We start from the raw sequence: 14,592 nt of genomic DNA, 5'->3' as shown, positions 1-14,592 counted from the left end.
CGGTGTATGTGTTCCCTTCTCTGCCTCTCTTACCCAGGGTAATGAGAATAATAAGAAGGAGAGGAGTAAGAACTATACTCATTGTTCCGGGTTGGCCAAGAAGAGCTTGGTAACCAGAACTCCAAGAAATGATCTCAGAGGACCCATGGCCTCTGCCGCTCAGACAGGACCTGATGCAGCAGGGGGCCTGTCTGTTCCAAGACGTACCGCGGCTGCGTTTGACGGCATGGCGGTTGAACGCCGGATCCTGAAGGAAAAGGGCATTCCGGAGAAAGTTATCCCTATGCTATTTAAAGCTAGGAAAGAAGTGAACGCAAACCATTATCACCGCATATGGTGGAAATATGTTGCGTGCTGTGAGGCCAGGAAGGCCCCAAAGGAGAAATTTCAGCTAGGTCGATTTCTGCACTTCCTACAGTCAGAGGTGACTATGGGCCTAAACTTGGGTTCCATGAAGGTCCAGATTTCGGCTCTATCGCTTTTCTTCCAAAATAGAACTGGCTTCACTGCCTGAAGTTCGGACTTTTGTTAAGGGAGTGCTGCATAGTCAGCCCCCGTTTGTGCCTCAAGTGGCACCGTGGGATCTCAACGTGGTGTTGGATTTCCTGAAGTCGCATTGGGTTGAGCCACTTAAATCCGTGGAGCTACAATACCTCACGTGGAAAGTGGTCATGCTGTGGGCCGTGGCGTCGGCCAGGCGTGTATCAGAATTGGCGGCTTTGTCATACAAAAGCCCTTATCTGTATTTTATATGGATAAGGCGGAATTGAGGACTCGTTCCCAATTCCTTCCTAAGGTGGTATCAGTTTTTCATGTGAACCAACCTATTGTGGTGCCTGCGGCTACTTGGGACTTGGAGGATTCCAAGTTACTGGACGTAGTCAGGGCCCTGAAAAGTATATGTTTCCAGGACAGCTGGAGTCAGGAAAACTGACTCGCTATTTATCCTGTATGCACCCAACAAGCTGGGTGCTCCTGCTTCTAAGCAGACTATTGCTCGCTGGATCTGTAGCACGATTCAACTTGCACATGCTGCGGCTGGACTGCCGCACCCTAAATCTGTAAAAGCCCATTCCACGAGGAAAGTGGGCTCTTCTTGGGCGGCTGCCCGAGGGGTCTCGGCTTTACAACTTTGCCGAGCTGTTACTTGGCCGGGTTCAAACATTTTTGCAACAGTCTACAAGTTTGATACCCTGGCTGAGGAGGACCTAGAGTTTGCTCATTCGGTGCTGCAGAGTCATCCGCACTCTCCCGCCCGTTTGGGAGCTTTGGTATAATCCCCATGGTCCTTACGGAGTCCCAGCATCCACTTAGGACGTCAGAGAAAATAAGATTTTACTCACAGGTAAATCTATTTCTCGTAGTCCGTAGTGGATGCTGGGCGCCCATCCCAAGTGCTGATTGTCTGCAATACTTGTTTATAGTTATTGCCTAACTAAAGGGTTATTGTTGAGCCATCTGTTGAGAGGCTCAGTTATATTTCATACTGTTAACTGGGTATAGTATCACGAGTTATACGGTGTGATTGGTGTGGCTGGTATGAGTCTTACCCGGGATTCAAAATCCTTCCTATTTGTGTCAGCTCTTCCGGGCACAGTATCCTAACTGAGGTCTGGAGGAGGGTCTTAGTGGGAGGAGCCAGTGCACACCAGGTAGTCCTAAAGCTTTCTTTAGTTGTGCCCAGTCTCCTGCGGAGCCGCTAATCCCCATGGTCCTTACGGAGTCCCAGCATCCACTACGGACTACGAGAAATAGATTTACCGGTGAGTAAAATCTTATTTTTCACTCCCCCTCTACGCACACAATTAGCAGTCTTACACATAACAGCCACAGTAGTGTTCCTTACACATAATGTCTCCAGTATAGTGCCAAATACACATAATGACCCCAGTAGTTCAGTGCCAGATAGACATGATATGTCCCCCAGCAGTGCCAGATAGACATGATATGTCCCCCAGCAGTAACACAGGAGAGGAGAAAGACTCTATGTTGGGGCACTCTTCATCAAATATTAGACATTTAAAACATAACTTTTAATAATTGTATTAAAAATAAAGTGACACAGTTTGTAAAAATATATTTACAAATAATCATGCATATAGATTTACTTGACAATTTGTTTAAGAAAATATAGTGAGAATAAACGCGTTGGTGAAAATTATTTGCAATTAATACATCAACTGGGAGGAGGTCTGTCTGTGATATATGACAGGTTATTAATTTTATTCCCAGGGATAGAATACCTTGGTTTGGTTATCTCTGTATTTGTAAATGCTTCTAATGAAGGGGAGGGTATATGTGATATGAGAAATAGAAAAATAAAATATGAAGAATGAGAAAATGAAAAATGAAATGAAAAAAATGAAGAAAATGAGGAAAATGAAAAAAATATGAAAGATGTATTGGGATGTTGCCTGTGTGGGTTTTTATACACCTTCTGCTCTATATTCAGGCAACCGTGTACCCGGAAAGGCTTTTGCTTAAAGAATACTGGGTTATTCAGCTTTCTGCTACAGACAGAAGTCTGAGAGTACGAATAAATACTGATTAGATATGAGTATATACTGACAAATAATTTTTGTAAAAAAAAAAAAAAAGGGAAGAAACACTGAATAAAGACAATGATAATATTTTATAAACAGCGTATTTGATGGTAACCGCTAGAGTTATAAGATACTAGTGAGACAATTGAAGGAAAGAAAAGAAAGAAATAATTAAAGAGGGTGTCTTACTTCTGCTGTTCAGCTGGGTTGTTTACTGCACCTGGTGTTCACTGTTGGTCCCCCACACAGTTACTGGCCAGGCCTGCCACAGATTTGCTTCCAAGATCGAACGGGATCAGGCGTATCCTGTGGAGTATGACCGTAATCTGCTGAATGAGAGAGTATGACTACCAAGATGCTTCTGCTGTCCAAAATGGTGGATGAGAGAGCATAAGCATTATGCTCTCTCATCCACCATTTTGGACAGCAGAAGCATCTTGGTAGTCATACTCTCTCATTCAGCAGATTACGGCCATACTCCACAGGATACGCCTGATCCCGTTCGATCTTGGAAGCAAATCTGTGGCAGGCCTGGCCAGTAACTGTGTGGGGGACCAACAGTGAACACCAGGTGCAGTAAACAACCCAGCTGAACAGCAGAAGTAAGACACCCTCTTTAATTATTTCTTTCTTTTCTTTCCTTCAATTGTCTCACTAGTATCTTATAACTCTAGCGGTTACCATCAAATACGCTGTTTATAAAATATTATCATTGTCTTTATTCAGTGTTTCTTCCCTTTTTTTTTTTTTTACAAAAATTATTTGTCAGTATATACTCATATCTAATCAGTATTTATTCGTACTCTCAGACTTCTGTCTGTAGCAGAAAGCTGAATAACCCAGTATTCTTTAAGCAAAAGCCTTTCCGGGTACACGGCTGCCTGAATATAGAGCAGAAGGTGTATAAAAACCCACACAGGCAACATCCCAATACATCTTCTTTCATATTTTTTTCATTTTTTTCATTTTCTTCATTTTTTTCATTTTTTTCATTTTTCATTTTCTCATTCTTCATATTTTATTTTTCTATTTCTCATATCACATATACCCTCCCCTTCATTAGAAGCATTTACAAATACAGAGATAACCAAACCAAGGTATTCTATCCCTGGGAATAAAATTAATAACCTGTCATATATCACAGACAGACCTCCTCCCAGTTGATGTATTAATTGCAAATAATTTTCACCAACGCGTTTATTCTCACTATATTTTCTTAAACAAATTGTCAAGTAAATCTATATGCATGATTATTTGTAAATATATTTTTACAAACTGTGTCACTTTATTTTTAATACAATTATTAAAAGTTATGTTTTAAATGTCTAATATTTGATGAAGAGTGCCCCAACATAGAGTCTTTCTCCTCTCCTGTGTTAGTGCTTCAAACTTACTGACTCTGGGAGCACCACCGACTAGTAATCAGTACACTTTGTGTACATTATTAGCTTAAAGTCGGTCACAGACCAAGAACCTATATTGGTCCATGTCTGTATCAATAACCAGTTGCGGAACTATCCCCATAAGATTTATCATGTCCCCCAGCAGTGCCAGATAGACATATGCCCCCCAGCAGTGCCAGATAGACATGACATGCCCCCCAGCAGTGCCGGATAGACATGATATTCCCCACCAGCAGTGCCATATACACATGATATGCCCCCCCCCAGCAGTGCCAGATAGACATGATATGCCCCCCAGCAGTGCCAGATAGACATGATATGCCCCCAGCAGTGCCAGATAGACATGATATGCCCCCAGCAGTGCCAGATAGACATGATATGCCCCCTAGCAGTGCCAGATAGACATGATATGCCCCCTAGCAGTGCCAGATAGACATGATATGCCCCCTAGCAGTGCCAGATACACATGATATGCCCCCCAGCAGTGCCAGATACACATGATATGCCCCCTAGCAGTGCCAGCTACACATGATATGCCCCCTAGCAGTGCCAGCTACACATGATATGCCCCACAGCAGTGCCAGCTACACATGATATGCCCCACAGCAGTGCCAGCTACACATGATATGCCCCACAGCAGTGCCAGCTACACATGATATGCTCCCCAGCAGTGCCAGCTACACATGATATGCCCTTCTACAGTGCCAGATAGACATGATATACACCCTAGCAGTGTCAGCTGCACCTGATGTGCCCCCAGCAGTGCCAGGTACACATGATATGCCCCACAGCAGTGCCAGATACACATGATATGCCCCCCAGCAGTGCCAGCTACACATGATATGCCCCTCAGCAGTGCCAGATACACATGATATTCCCCCCAGCAGTGCCAGCTACACATGATTTGCTCCCCAGCAGTGCCAGATAGACATGATATGCCCCCCAGCAGTACCAGCTACACATGATATGCCCCTCAGCAGTGCTAGCTACACATATGCCCCTCACCAGTGCCAGATAGACATGATATGCCCCCCAGCAGTGCCAGATACATGTGCCCCCACAGTGCCAGATACATATATGCCACCAGTGCCAGATACATATATGCCCCCAGTGCCAGATATATATGCCCCCAGTGCCAGATATATATGCCCCCAGTGCCAGATACACATGTACCCACAGTGCCAGATATGCCCCCAGTGCCAGATACACATACCCCCACAGTGCCAGCTATGCCCCCAGTGTCAGATACAAATGTCCCCACAGTGCCAGCTATGCCCCCAGTGCCAGATACACATGCCTTCACAGTGCCAGCTATGCCCCCAGTGCCAGATACACATGTCCCCACAGTGCCAGCTATGCCCCCAGTGCCAGATACACATGCCCCCACAGTGTCAGATATGCCCCCGGTTCCAGATGCACATGCCCCCACAGTACCAGATATGCCCCCAGCCCCAGATACAGATGTCCCCACACAGGGCCGCCCCCCCACACAGTGCTGCTCACCACGCTGCTGCTGATCCTGCTGATGGTTCTCTTGGATGGGGAGGAGAGCGCAGCGTGCACTTCTCCTTCCCCTCAGTCTCCAGTAGTGGTGCTGCAAATAGGGGCCGGTCCACGAGCCAATCAAAGCTCGCTGTGCGGCAGCCAATCAGGAGCCTTAGCTGCAGGTCCAGAAGCTCTCATTGGCTCACGGGCCGGTGGTGCTTACATGGGCGCTTGTGGGAGGTGGGGCGGACGCTGCGGCTGCAGTGCAGGGACTTGGCTCCAGGCAGGACAGGTTCCAATTTGGTGGCGCGAGCTAGCGGCGCCCATTTAGTGTGGCGCCCTGTTCGACCGCTCTATTGGAATGTGCCTGGAGCCGGCCCTGGTACCAACATACATACAATACTGGGAAACCATAGTAAAAAAAAAACCACAATTACACAAACACACAGTAGATCAGGCATTCCCAACCGCGGTCCTCAAGGCACACCAACAGTGCAGGTTTTAGTGATATCCAGGCTTCAGCACACATCATTAAACCAAAATAACTGAGGTACTAATTAAGTCACCTGTGTTCAAGCCTGGATATCACTAAAACCAGGACTGTTAGTGTGCCTTGAGGACCGTGGTTGGGAAACACTGCAGTAGATGGTACAGGTTGAGTATCCCTCATCCAAAATGATTGGGACCAGAAGTATTTTGGATATCGGATTTTTCTGTATTTTGGAATAATTGCATAACATAATGAGATATCATGGTGATGGGACCCAAGTCTAAGCACAGAATGCATTTATGTTTCATATACACCTTATACACACAGCCTGAAGGTCATTTTAGCCAATATTTTTAATATTTTTGCAGATATAACATGTGCAGAGAGAGTTGGATTTGGGTGGGGTGTGTTCAAACTGAAATCTAAATTGCAGTGTAAAAATAAAGCAGCCAGTATTTACCCTGCACAGAAACAAAATAACCCACCCAAATCTAACTCTCTCGAGTCTGCACGTTATATCTGCCACATCCACAGTGCACATGGGGGGTAATTCCAAGTTGATCGCAGCAGGAATTTTTTTTAGCAGTTGGGCAAAACCATGTGCACTGCAGGGGAGGCAGATATAACATTTGCAGAGAGAGATAGATTTGGGTGTGGTGAGTTCAATCTGCAATCTAAATTGCAGTGTAAAAATAAAGCAACCAGTATTTACCCTGCACAGAAACAATATAACCCACCCAAATCTAACTCTCTCTGCAGATGTTATATCTGCCCCCCTGCAGTGCACATGGTTTTGCCCAACTGCTAAAAAAATTCTTGCTGCGATCAACTTGGAATTACCCCCATGGTTTTGCCCATTAGCTAACAAATTTGCTGCTGCAATTAGATCTGAATTATCCACCCTGTTCCTCCATTTCTGCTATCTCTCTCAGCTGCTCTCTTCCATCTTGTACTCAAAGCCAGTGGTTCTCAAATCCAGTCCTCGGGACACAATACTGCTTTTATACTAAAATGCAGAGTTGCACCCGGGATTTGTGCATAGGTACTTCCCACGTTTTATTCGGCGAGACTCCTTTCAGACATGTAGCCTGACCTGGCAATTTGCTGGGTTGGTAACGTTATCGCCGACGAGTGCAGAGGCGGCATTTGGAGATCTTCTCTATGCAGTGAGCAGATGCTGGGTTGCATCAACAGAGCTTACCCGTTTACCCTGCATCACGACTTGGGTCCTTCCCGGGACCGGTCACCAACCCTGTAAGCTAGTCGGGTTGGATTCCAGGGAAACTGGACCTGGGTAAACCCTTTTACACTGAGCCACTTCCGGGCTATCACGGCAATAACCCTGGTTTTTAGCGGCAGCGTAAAAGAGGTATAACAGTGCATGTTTTTCAGATCTACTCAGATGTATTAACCTGGAGAAGGCATAAGGAAGTGATAAACCAGTGATAAGTGCAAGGTGATAAACACACAGCCAATTGGCTCCAATATGCAAATTGACAGGAGCTGATTGGCTGGTGCTTTTATCAAGCAAGGGCAAGGAGATTTGTTCTGTTATGACAGTGGTTCCCAAATCGCTGTTGTGCAAAATCGCACAGTGGATGATTATCAAATGGCTGCGCATGTGTATCATGCCAAACAGCGACAGGATGGTGCGAAAATTTTGATCTCACGGGCGTTCGCTAGGTGATTGACAGGAAGAGGACATTTGTGGGTGGTAACTGACCGTTTTCTGGGAGTGTCTGGAAAAACGCAGGCACGGCCAAGTGTTTTCTGGGAGGGTGTGTGACGTCAGCTCCGGCCCCGATCAGCCTGTTTGTATCGCACTGTAGGAGTAAGTCCTGGGCTATGCACAGGCTGGAAAAATCATAAGATAGTGAGTGAGTTACGAAAGGATTTGCAGATGTCCGCTATCTGGCGGAATTTTCGCACGGCATACACATGCATTCGCACACTTGCACGGGGCGGGTTTTCACTCTGCCTGGGCGGCGACTATCTCATTGCAGACCTCTGCAAATTTGCAGCACAGCGATTAGGTCTGAATTAGGCCCTCACTCCTAAAGGCACCCTAGCAGTCCAGGCTTTCAGAATATTTATGTTTCAACACTGAGGGTAGCGTACACACTATACAAAATTGCATACAATCCAACTGATATCTGCCTGTTTGCTGCAATGCTGTATAGTGTGAACGCTCGAATCATATCCTGCATGCAGGTCTGACGTACTATATTGCTTACGAGGGCCATGCTGCCCTGCTCCTGCCTCCCTGCCGCAGTGTATACACTTGCCAATGTCTGGGTCCAATCGCAGATGATGTCGCATCGAGCGAACATCGTTCTGATGTGCACACAGCCTTAGTACCTCAATCAGTGATTATACCATCTGTGTACAAGCATGGATATTCTTGAAACCTGGACTTTTAGGGTGCCTTGAGGACTGAGTTTGGGAAACCCTGCTATAGTGTGTAAGTCCCACCCTGAAGGAGTACAATGCTAATGCACACCCCTCTTCAAAATAAGTGCAAGAGGATCAAGACTATGGGAAAAGGCACCTATACATTGAAAAAGGTAAAATACACTTCTTTTACCAAGTTGTGTTAAAATTACCATTAGCTCTGAGGAATCTTTTGAGCAATGGTCTGCAACACAACTGTATTTGCGATTACTTACCCACTAACACTTATATAACGTAATATCTCTTACTGAATGCTATTCAGTTTACTTATTCCTCACAAAAGTAACACCCTCTTTTTGCACCCATTGAGGTGATATTGTCAGTGACATTTACTTGAAATGTGATTTGCTTGTTAACAATGTAGTTTTGAAGTTGAAGTGCAATAACCATACCTCCCAACATGACCCTCTCCAGGAGGGACAGAATGGTCTGCTTCTGGACTTTTCTCTTAATGTATGATTGCCAGCACCTGTGATGAACAGGTTAATGAATAAGAAAGGTGTTTCAGCACAGATGATGGAGAGGGTCATGTTGGGAGGTATGCAATAACACATACTGTACATTGCAATATAATACTGTTAAAATTGGCATAGACTACATGGGTTGGGTACGGGTGACCAACGGTCGGGATCCTCGCGGTTAGCATACCGATGCTGGGATCCCGACTGCCAGAATGCCGACAGGGTGGCGAGCACAACATTAATTTCAAATTCTTCCTGATCCTGAATTTAATAGGACTAGGAAGACTGTGAAGAGTATAGAACCGTTTCAACACAAGAGGCATCAATAACAGAACAGAATTTGGCCCATGTAGGGCAGCTCTAACCTAAAAGCCACAGGGCTGATCTTAGATATTCTAAAAAGGTCACTAAACCATGGTACACATTTTATGGATGGGAATCTCCTAGGAAAGATGTCATGTAGACAGCCAGACTTTGGGCCTAATGCAGACCTGATTGTGGCAGCAACTTTTATTGCAGATGGGCAAAACCATGTGCCCTGAGGGGGGTCAGATATAACATTTGCAGAGGAAGTTAGATTTGGGTGGGTATATTGTTTCTGTGCAGGGTAAATACTGGCTGCTTTATTTTTACACTCCAATTTAGATTTCAGTTTTAACACACCACACCCAAATATAACACCCTCTGCACATGTTATATCTGCCCCCCCCCCTGCAGTGCACATGGTTTTGCCCATCTGCTAACAAAGTGGCTGCTACGATCAGGTCTGAATTAAGCCCTTTGTCACATGGTTGGCGTTTTTTAACTACTCTACTTTTTTATTTGCAGAGATCTTAAAATGTTTAGAAACCCTGAGTAAATAATTTTTTGTTTGCATCAAGATTTGGACCCAGAATGAAGTCACAAAATCAGCTGAACAGAGGAATTAAACAGCCTGCAGTACCAGATGCTCACCTCTAGAAGACATTCCAGATACACAATGGGGGAATTCAATTAAACCCACTGCTAATTGCTGGCACGAACCTAATCAATTAGCGGGATTTACCCGACGTGCAAGTCCCCACAGTGCTGCGAGCGAGCCCCACAGGCGGTCTGAACCTCGCTACCCATACAGCTGTACGGTAAAGTACCACAAAGGTTGCGGCTAATTGAATATCTCCCAGAGAATCTTACAGCCAAAGACCATCTGCACACTGTCAGGAAGAAGAATCTTCACTCATCCACCCGCAGGATATCAGTGTGGCAGTAGGTAAGATGACGTCCTCTTCAGTGCCATGGCACAGGTTAAAATTGCAAAGAGCAAGAAAAAATCTAAAGGATTAGGTTTCGGCGTGTGGACAGCATTTCCTTTGTTGTTCCTTTCCTTTGGCGGCGTGCCGCACATATATTTAGTTTTAGGGTTGTTAGTAGCCCCTAGCCTTCTGTTTGCTTTAGTTAGAGGTCCCCTTGTTATTATCCTGTCTCAGTTCACGCCTTGTCTCACTCTAAGACCTGGGGGCATCGGAGTTGGGCAGACCTAATCCGCCCTTCAAACGCGGCTGCCGTGGGCCCAAGAAACCATAGTCACTCAGGCGTGAACTGACCACACTGGTGAAACAATGGAGGTAGGGTGCTAGGGGCTATTTCCACACCACACCTTATTTCAGCGTCACGTTCTGGTGCTCTGGACTCACTACGCAACATCTCCCTTGTTCTGAGCACCAGGAACCTAACAGTCGTATTTTGGATATGATTTTTAGATGCATGTAACATGACCTTGAGACAGATTGAATGTGGGGAACAAAGGACAAATCAGAGTCAAAGATGACACCTAGGCAGCGAGCTTATGGGGTAGGGTTGATTGTCGAGTTTTCAACAGTGATAGACACATCAGGTTGGTAACTACTATTGGCCAGTGGAAATATAATTAACTCTGTTTCTGAAATATTAAGTTTGAGGTGGCGAGATGTCATCCAAGATGAAATGGCAGAAAGGCATTCAGTGACACGGGCCAGTACAGATAGAGACAAATCAGGGGAGGATAGGTAGACTTAAGTATCATCTGCGTACAAATGATACTGAAATCCAAAAGAGCTGATTAGTTTACCAAGAGATAAGGTATAGATTGAGAAAAGAAGAGGACCCAAGACTGAGCCATGCGGTACTCCAACTGAAACAGGTAGCGGAGAGGAGGTAGATTCAGAGAAGTGAACACTGAAGGAGCAATTAGATAGGTAGGATAGGAACCAAGAAAGGGCTGTGTCTTTAAGACCTAGTGATTGTAGTGTTTGTATGAGAAGAGAGTGGTCAAAAGCAGCAGATAGATCTAGAAGAATCTGAAGTGAGTAATGGCCTTTAGACTTCGCAGTGACCAAGGGCCTAATTCAGATCTGATTGCAGCAGCAAATTTGTTAGCTAATGGGCAAAACCATGGGCCTAATTCAGAGTTGATCGCAGCAGCAAATTTGTTAGCAGTTCGGCAAAAACCATGGGGGTCATTCCATCCCAATTGTACGCTGCACTTCCTTGCAGCAGCGCGATCGGGTCGGAACTGTGCATGCGCGGCGTGCGCATTGCTCACGCGCCTCGTTGTGCTGGGCTACGACGCTGGAAACAAAGAAAGTGGTCGCAGCGGCGACCGCAAGAAAAGATTGACAGAAGGAAGACGTTCCAGGGCGTCACCTGTACGTTGGCGGCCGTTTTCGGGGAGTGGTAAGGAAAACGCAGGCGTGTCCAGGAGAACGGAGGGCGGATGTCTGACATCAAAGCCGGCCCCATCATCGCTGGATTCGTCGCACAGGGTAAGTATGTCCAGGGCTGCTCTTATTTAACGTGAAACTTTTTTAGCATAGCAGGGCTAAAATACACTCCCCCATAGGTGGGGATTAGTTGATCGCACCAGCAGCAAAAAGTTGCTTGGTGCGATCAACTCGGAATGACCATGTGCACTGCAGGAGGGGCAGATATAACATGTGCAGAGAGAGTTAGATTTGGGTGGGATGTGTTCAAACTGAAATCTATATTGCAGTGTAAAAATAAAGCAGCCAGTATTTACCCTGAACAGAAACAATATAACCCACCCAAATCTAACTCTCTCTGCAAATGTTATGGGGTATATTCAATTGAAGTCGAAAGCTGCCGTCTGTCGAAAAAGATGGCAGTTTTCGACTTTTTTAGGTCGGGATGGGTTCCAACCTATTCAATCTAACCCCAAATTTTTCAACAAGTCGATGAATTCGACTTGTCGAAAAGCACGTGGATCGGCGGAATAGCTGCCGTTCCACGTGCTTGTGGCGAAAACGGGGCAAAAACCGACATCTCAATTCAAATTTAAAAAAAGTCGAAGTGAGATGGGGAGAGCAGCGCTGAAGAAGGGGAGAGTAGTGTCGGAGGATGTGTCACACAGCCGCCGGAGGATGTGTCACACAGCCGCCGCTCACAGCAGCGTTCACCCGGCTCCTTGCTGGTGATGTGGGGATGGGAAGAGGCAGAGGCAGAGACCCATCTCCCCTCCCGCATCTCAATTCAACTTTTTTAAAAGTCGAATTGAGATAGCATTGAATAGCCCAGGTCGGATCCGACTTCAGTGGAATATACTCCTATATATGCTCCCCCTGCAGTGCACATGGTTTTACCCCCCAAATCATTAACCACTTTTGTCAGTGCTGTCTCTGTGGAGTGTTGGGAACGGAAGCCTGACTGAAGTGTGTCCAATAAGTTGTGCGAGTTAAGAAAGTATGTGAGTCGAGTGTAGGCAAGTCTCTCAAGTAGCTTAGAGAGGCAAGGGAGCTGAGAGATAGGACGGTAGTTTGAGAGAGAGTTAGGGTCAGAATTTAATTTTTTCAAAATGGGAGTAATCACTGCATGCTTGAACAGTGAAGGAAAAATACCAGTAGGGAGAGAGAGATTACAGATGTTAGTTAAGGTAGGGATGAGCACCGGAGATGGAGCTTTACTTATTTGTGAGGGTAAAGGATCAAGAGGAGAGGCAGTAGAGAAGCAGGATGAGAAGAGTGATGATACAGTACTTCATCTTCATTTGTGGGATCAAATGAAGAGAGAGTGCCAGAGGGTTCAGGTAAAGAACTGAGCAGGTCACTGGCTGATGAAGAGCATACCATTTCATCTCGGATCTTATCAATCTTCTCCTTGAAGTAGGAAGCAAGATCTTGTGCCTTGATAGTGGATGGTGGGGTAGGTGAGGTAGGATTCAGAAGTGATGTAAATGTATTGATTTAAATGTATTAAAGAGTCGTTTGGGGTTAGAGGCTTGAGCAGAGATGAGAGTTTGGAAATATGTTTGTTTGGCAGTGTCCAGGGCATTTCGATACGCACAAATCTGAGGATATTGTTGCTTTAAGCTGGGAAAACACTAGACAACGTGTGTACCTGGCCAATCCAACGGGCAACTGCCCCGCTGCTGAGGGGACCACCATCTTGCCACCCGCATGCTGCCCTGCTGCTGAGGGGACCACCAGCTTGCCACCTGCATTGATGTCCCGCTGCTGAGGGGACCACCATCTTGCCACCCGCATGCTGCCCTGCTGCTGAGGGGACCGCCATCTTGCCACCAGTATGCTGCCTTGCTGCTGAGGGGCCCACCGTTTTGCCGCCCGAATGCTGCCCTGCTGCTGAAGGGCCACCGTCTTGCCATCATGCTGTCCCACTGATGAGGGGATCACTATTTTGCCACCCGCATGCTGCCCGCTGATGAGGGGACCACCATCTTGCCACCTGCATGCTGCCCTGCTGCTGAGGGGCCCACCACCGTGCTATTCACTCTCCTGCCCCGGCCCGTTTTCCTGCTTTGGGGCTACTCAATCTGCCTAGGCATTGGTAGGCTCTCTATCCATCTGTGGATAGACGCGCCCACTGCACGAAGCACTAGAGCAGCATGCCGGATCTGTGGATTCCTGGGATCGCAGCAGGCCTTATATATTTCTCTTTACTTTAAATATATTCTTTTTTTTTTGTGCATGTTATTTTTATTAAAGTATAAATAAGCATAGTTTCACAAATAGAAGATAGCAACAGGAAGAACAATTGCATAATCTCAGAGTCATAGTCAATAAACTCACACCCTGTAGTTAAGTACGTAATATCCTACAACAATAGTAATACAATACACAAGGGTCATTAATGGATAAAAACATGGCTATTAATATGCGGATCATCCTTCATCATGCTTTTCACTTGCGTAATAGAATATGTAATAAGTTAAAAAAAAAAGAGGGAAAAGGAGAAAAGAGAGTTAGATAGGAAGTAAAGAAAAGAGGGGGTAAAGATAGATTTCAAGGGGGATGAGAGAAGGGGAACACCACCATTGAGTTTAAGGTAAACTATGCTGTTTCCAATCATAGAAACAAATTGAGTTGAAAATGGGAACTATGGTAGACCAACAATACGTTTATACTTGTCTGTTTCACAGTACTCTAACCAGGGAATCCAAATAATGGAATACGTTTGGAACTTATCTGGGGAGGACATTATAATTTCATCCATTGTTCTGTATAATTCTATCCTTTTAAACCACTCCGAGAGGGAAGGAGGAGAGGTGGACCTCCAATGGACCGGTATGACAGCTTTTCTATTAATATTTTTAAGCAGGGACTTCTTATAGGTCGATAAAAAAGAGGTATGTAAATTCAGCAGCCATAATTCTGGTCTATCTGGGATCTCTGACCCTATAATATCCCGAGTAGTCGAGATCACACCGGTCCAGAAAGACCGCAGAGTTGGGCAGGACCACCATATATGTAGTGGAGAACCATATTCCTTTC

General features: G+C 45.6%; 1 long non-coding RNA gene across 1 annotated transcript in view; it reads left to right on the top strand.

Annotated features, from left to right (window-relative positions):
• LOC135050898 (uncharacterized) overlaps positions 1 to 14,592 on the top strand; it is an 88,235-nt gene that overhangs the window by 38,837 nt on the left and 34,806 nt on the right. Inside the window, exon 2 of the long non-coding RNA XR_010241907.1 lies at positions 9,715 to 10,082. This is a non-coding gene — a long non-coding RNA (uncharacterized LOC135050898). The remainder of the gene's footprint in view (positions 1 to 9,714; positions 10,083 to 14,592) is intronic.

This window comes from Pseudophryne corroboree, chromosome 2 (assembly GCF_028390025.1).
Source record: "Pseudophryne corroboree isolate aPseCor3 chromosome 2, aPseCor3.hap2, whole genome shotgun sequence".
NCBI lineage: Eukaryota > Metazoa > Chordata > Amphibia > Anura > Myobatrachidae > Pseudophryne > Pseudophryne corroboree.
This window is presented reverse-complemented; position numbering and strand designations above follow the sequence as displayed.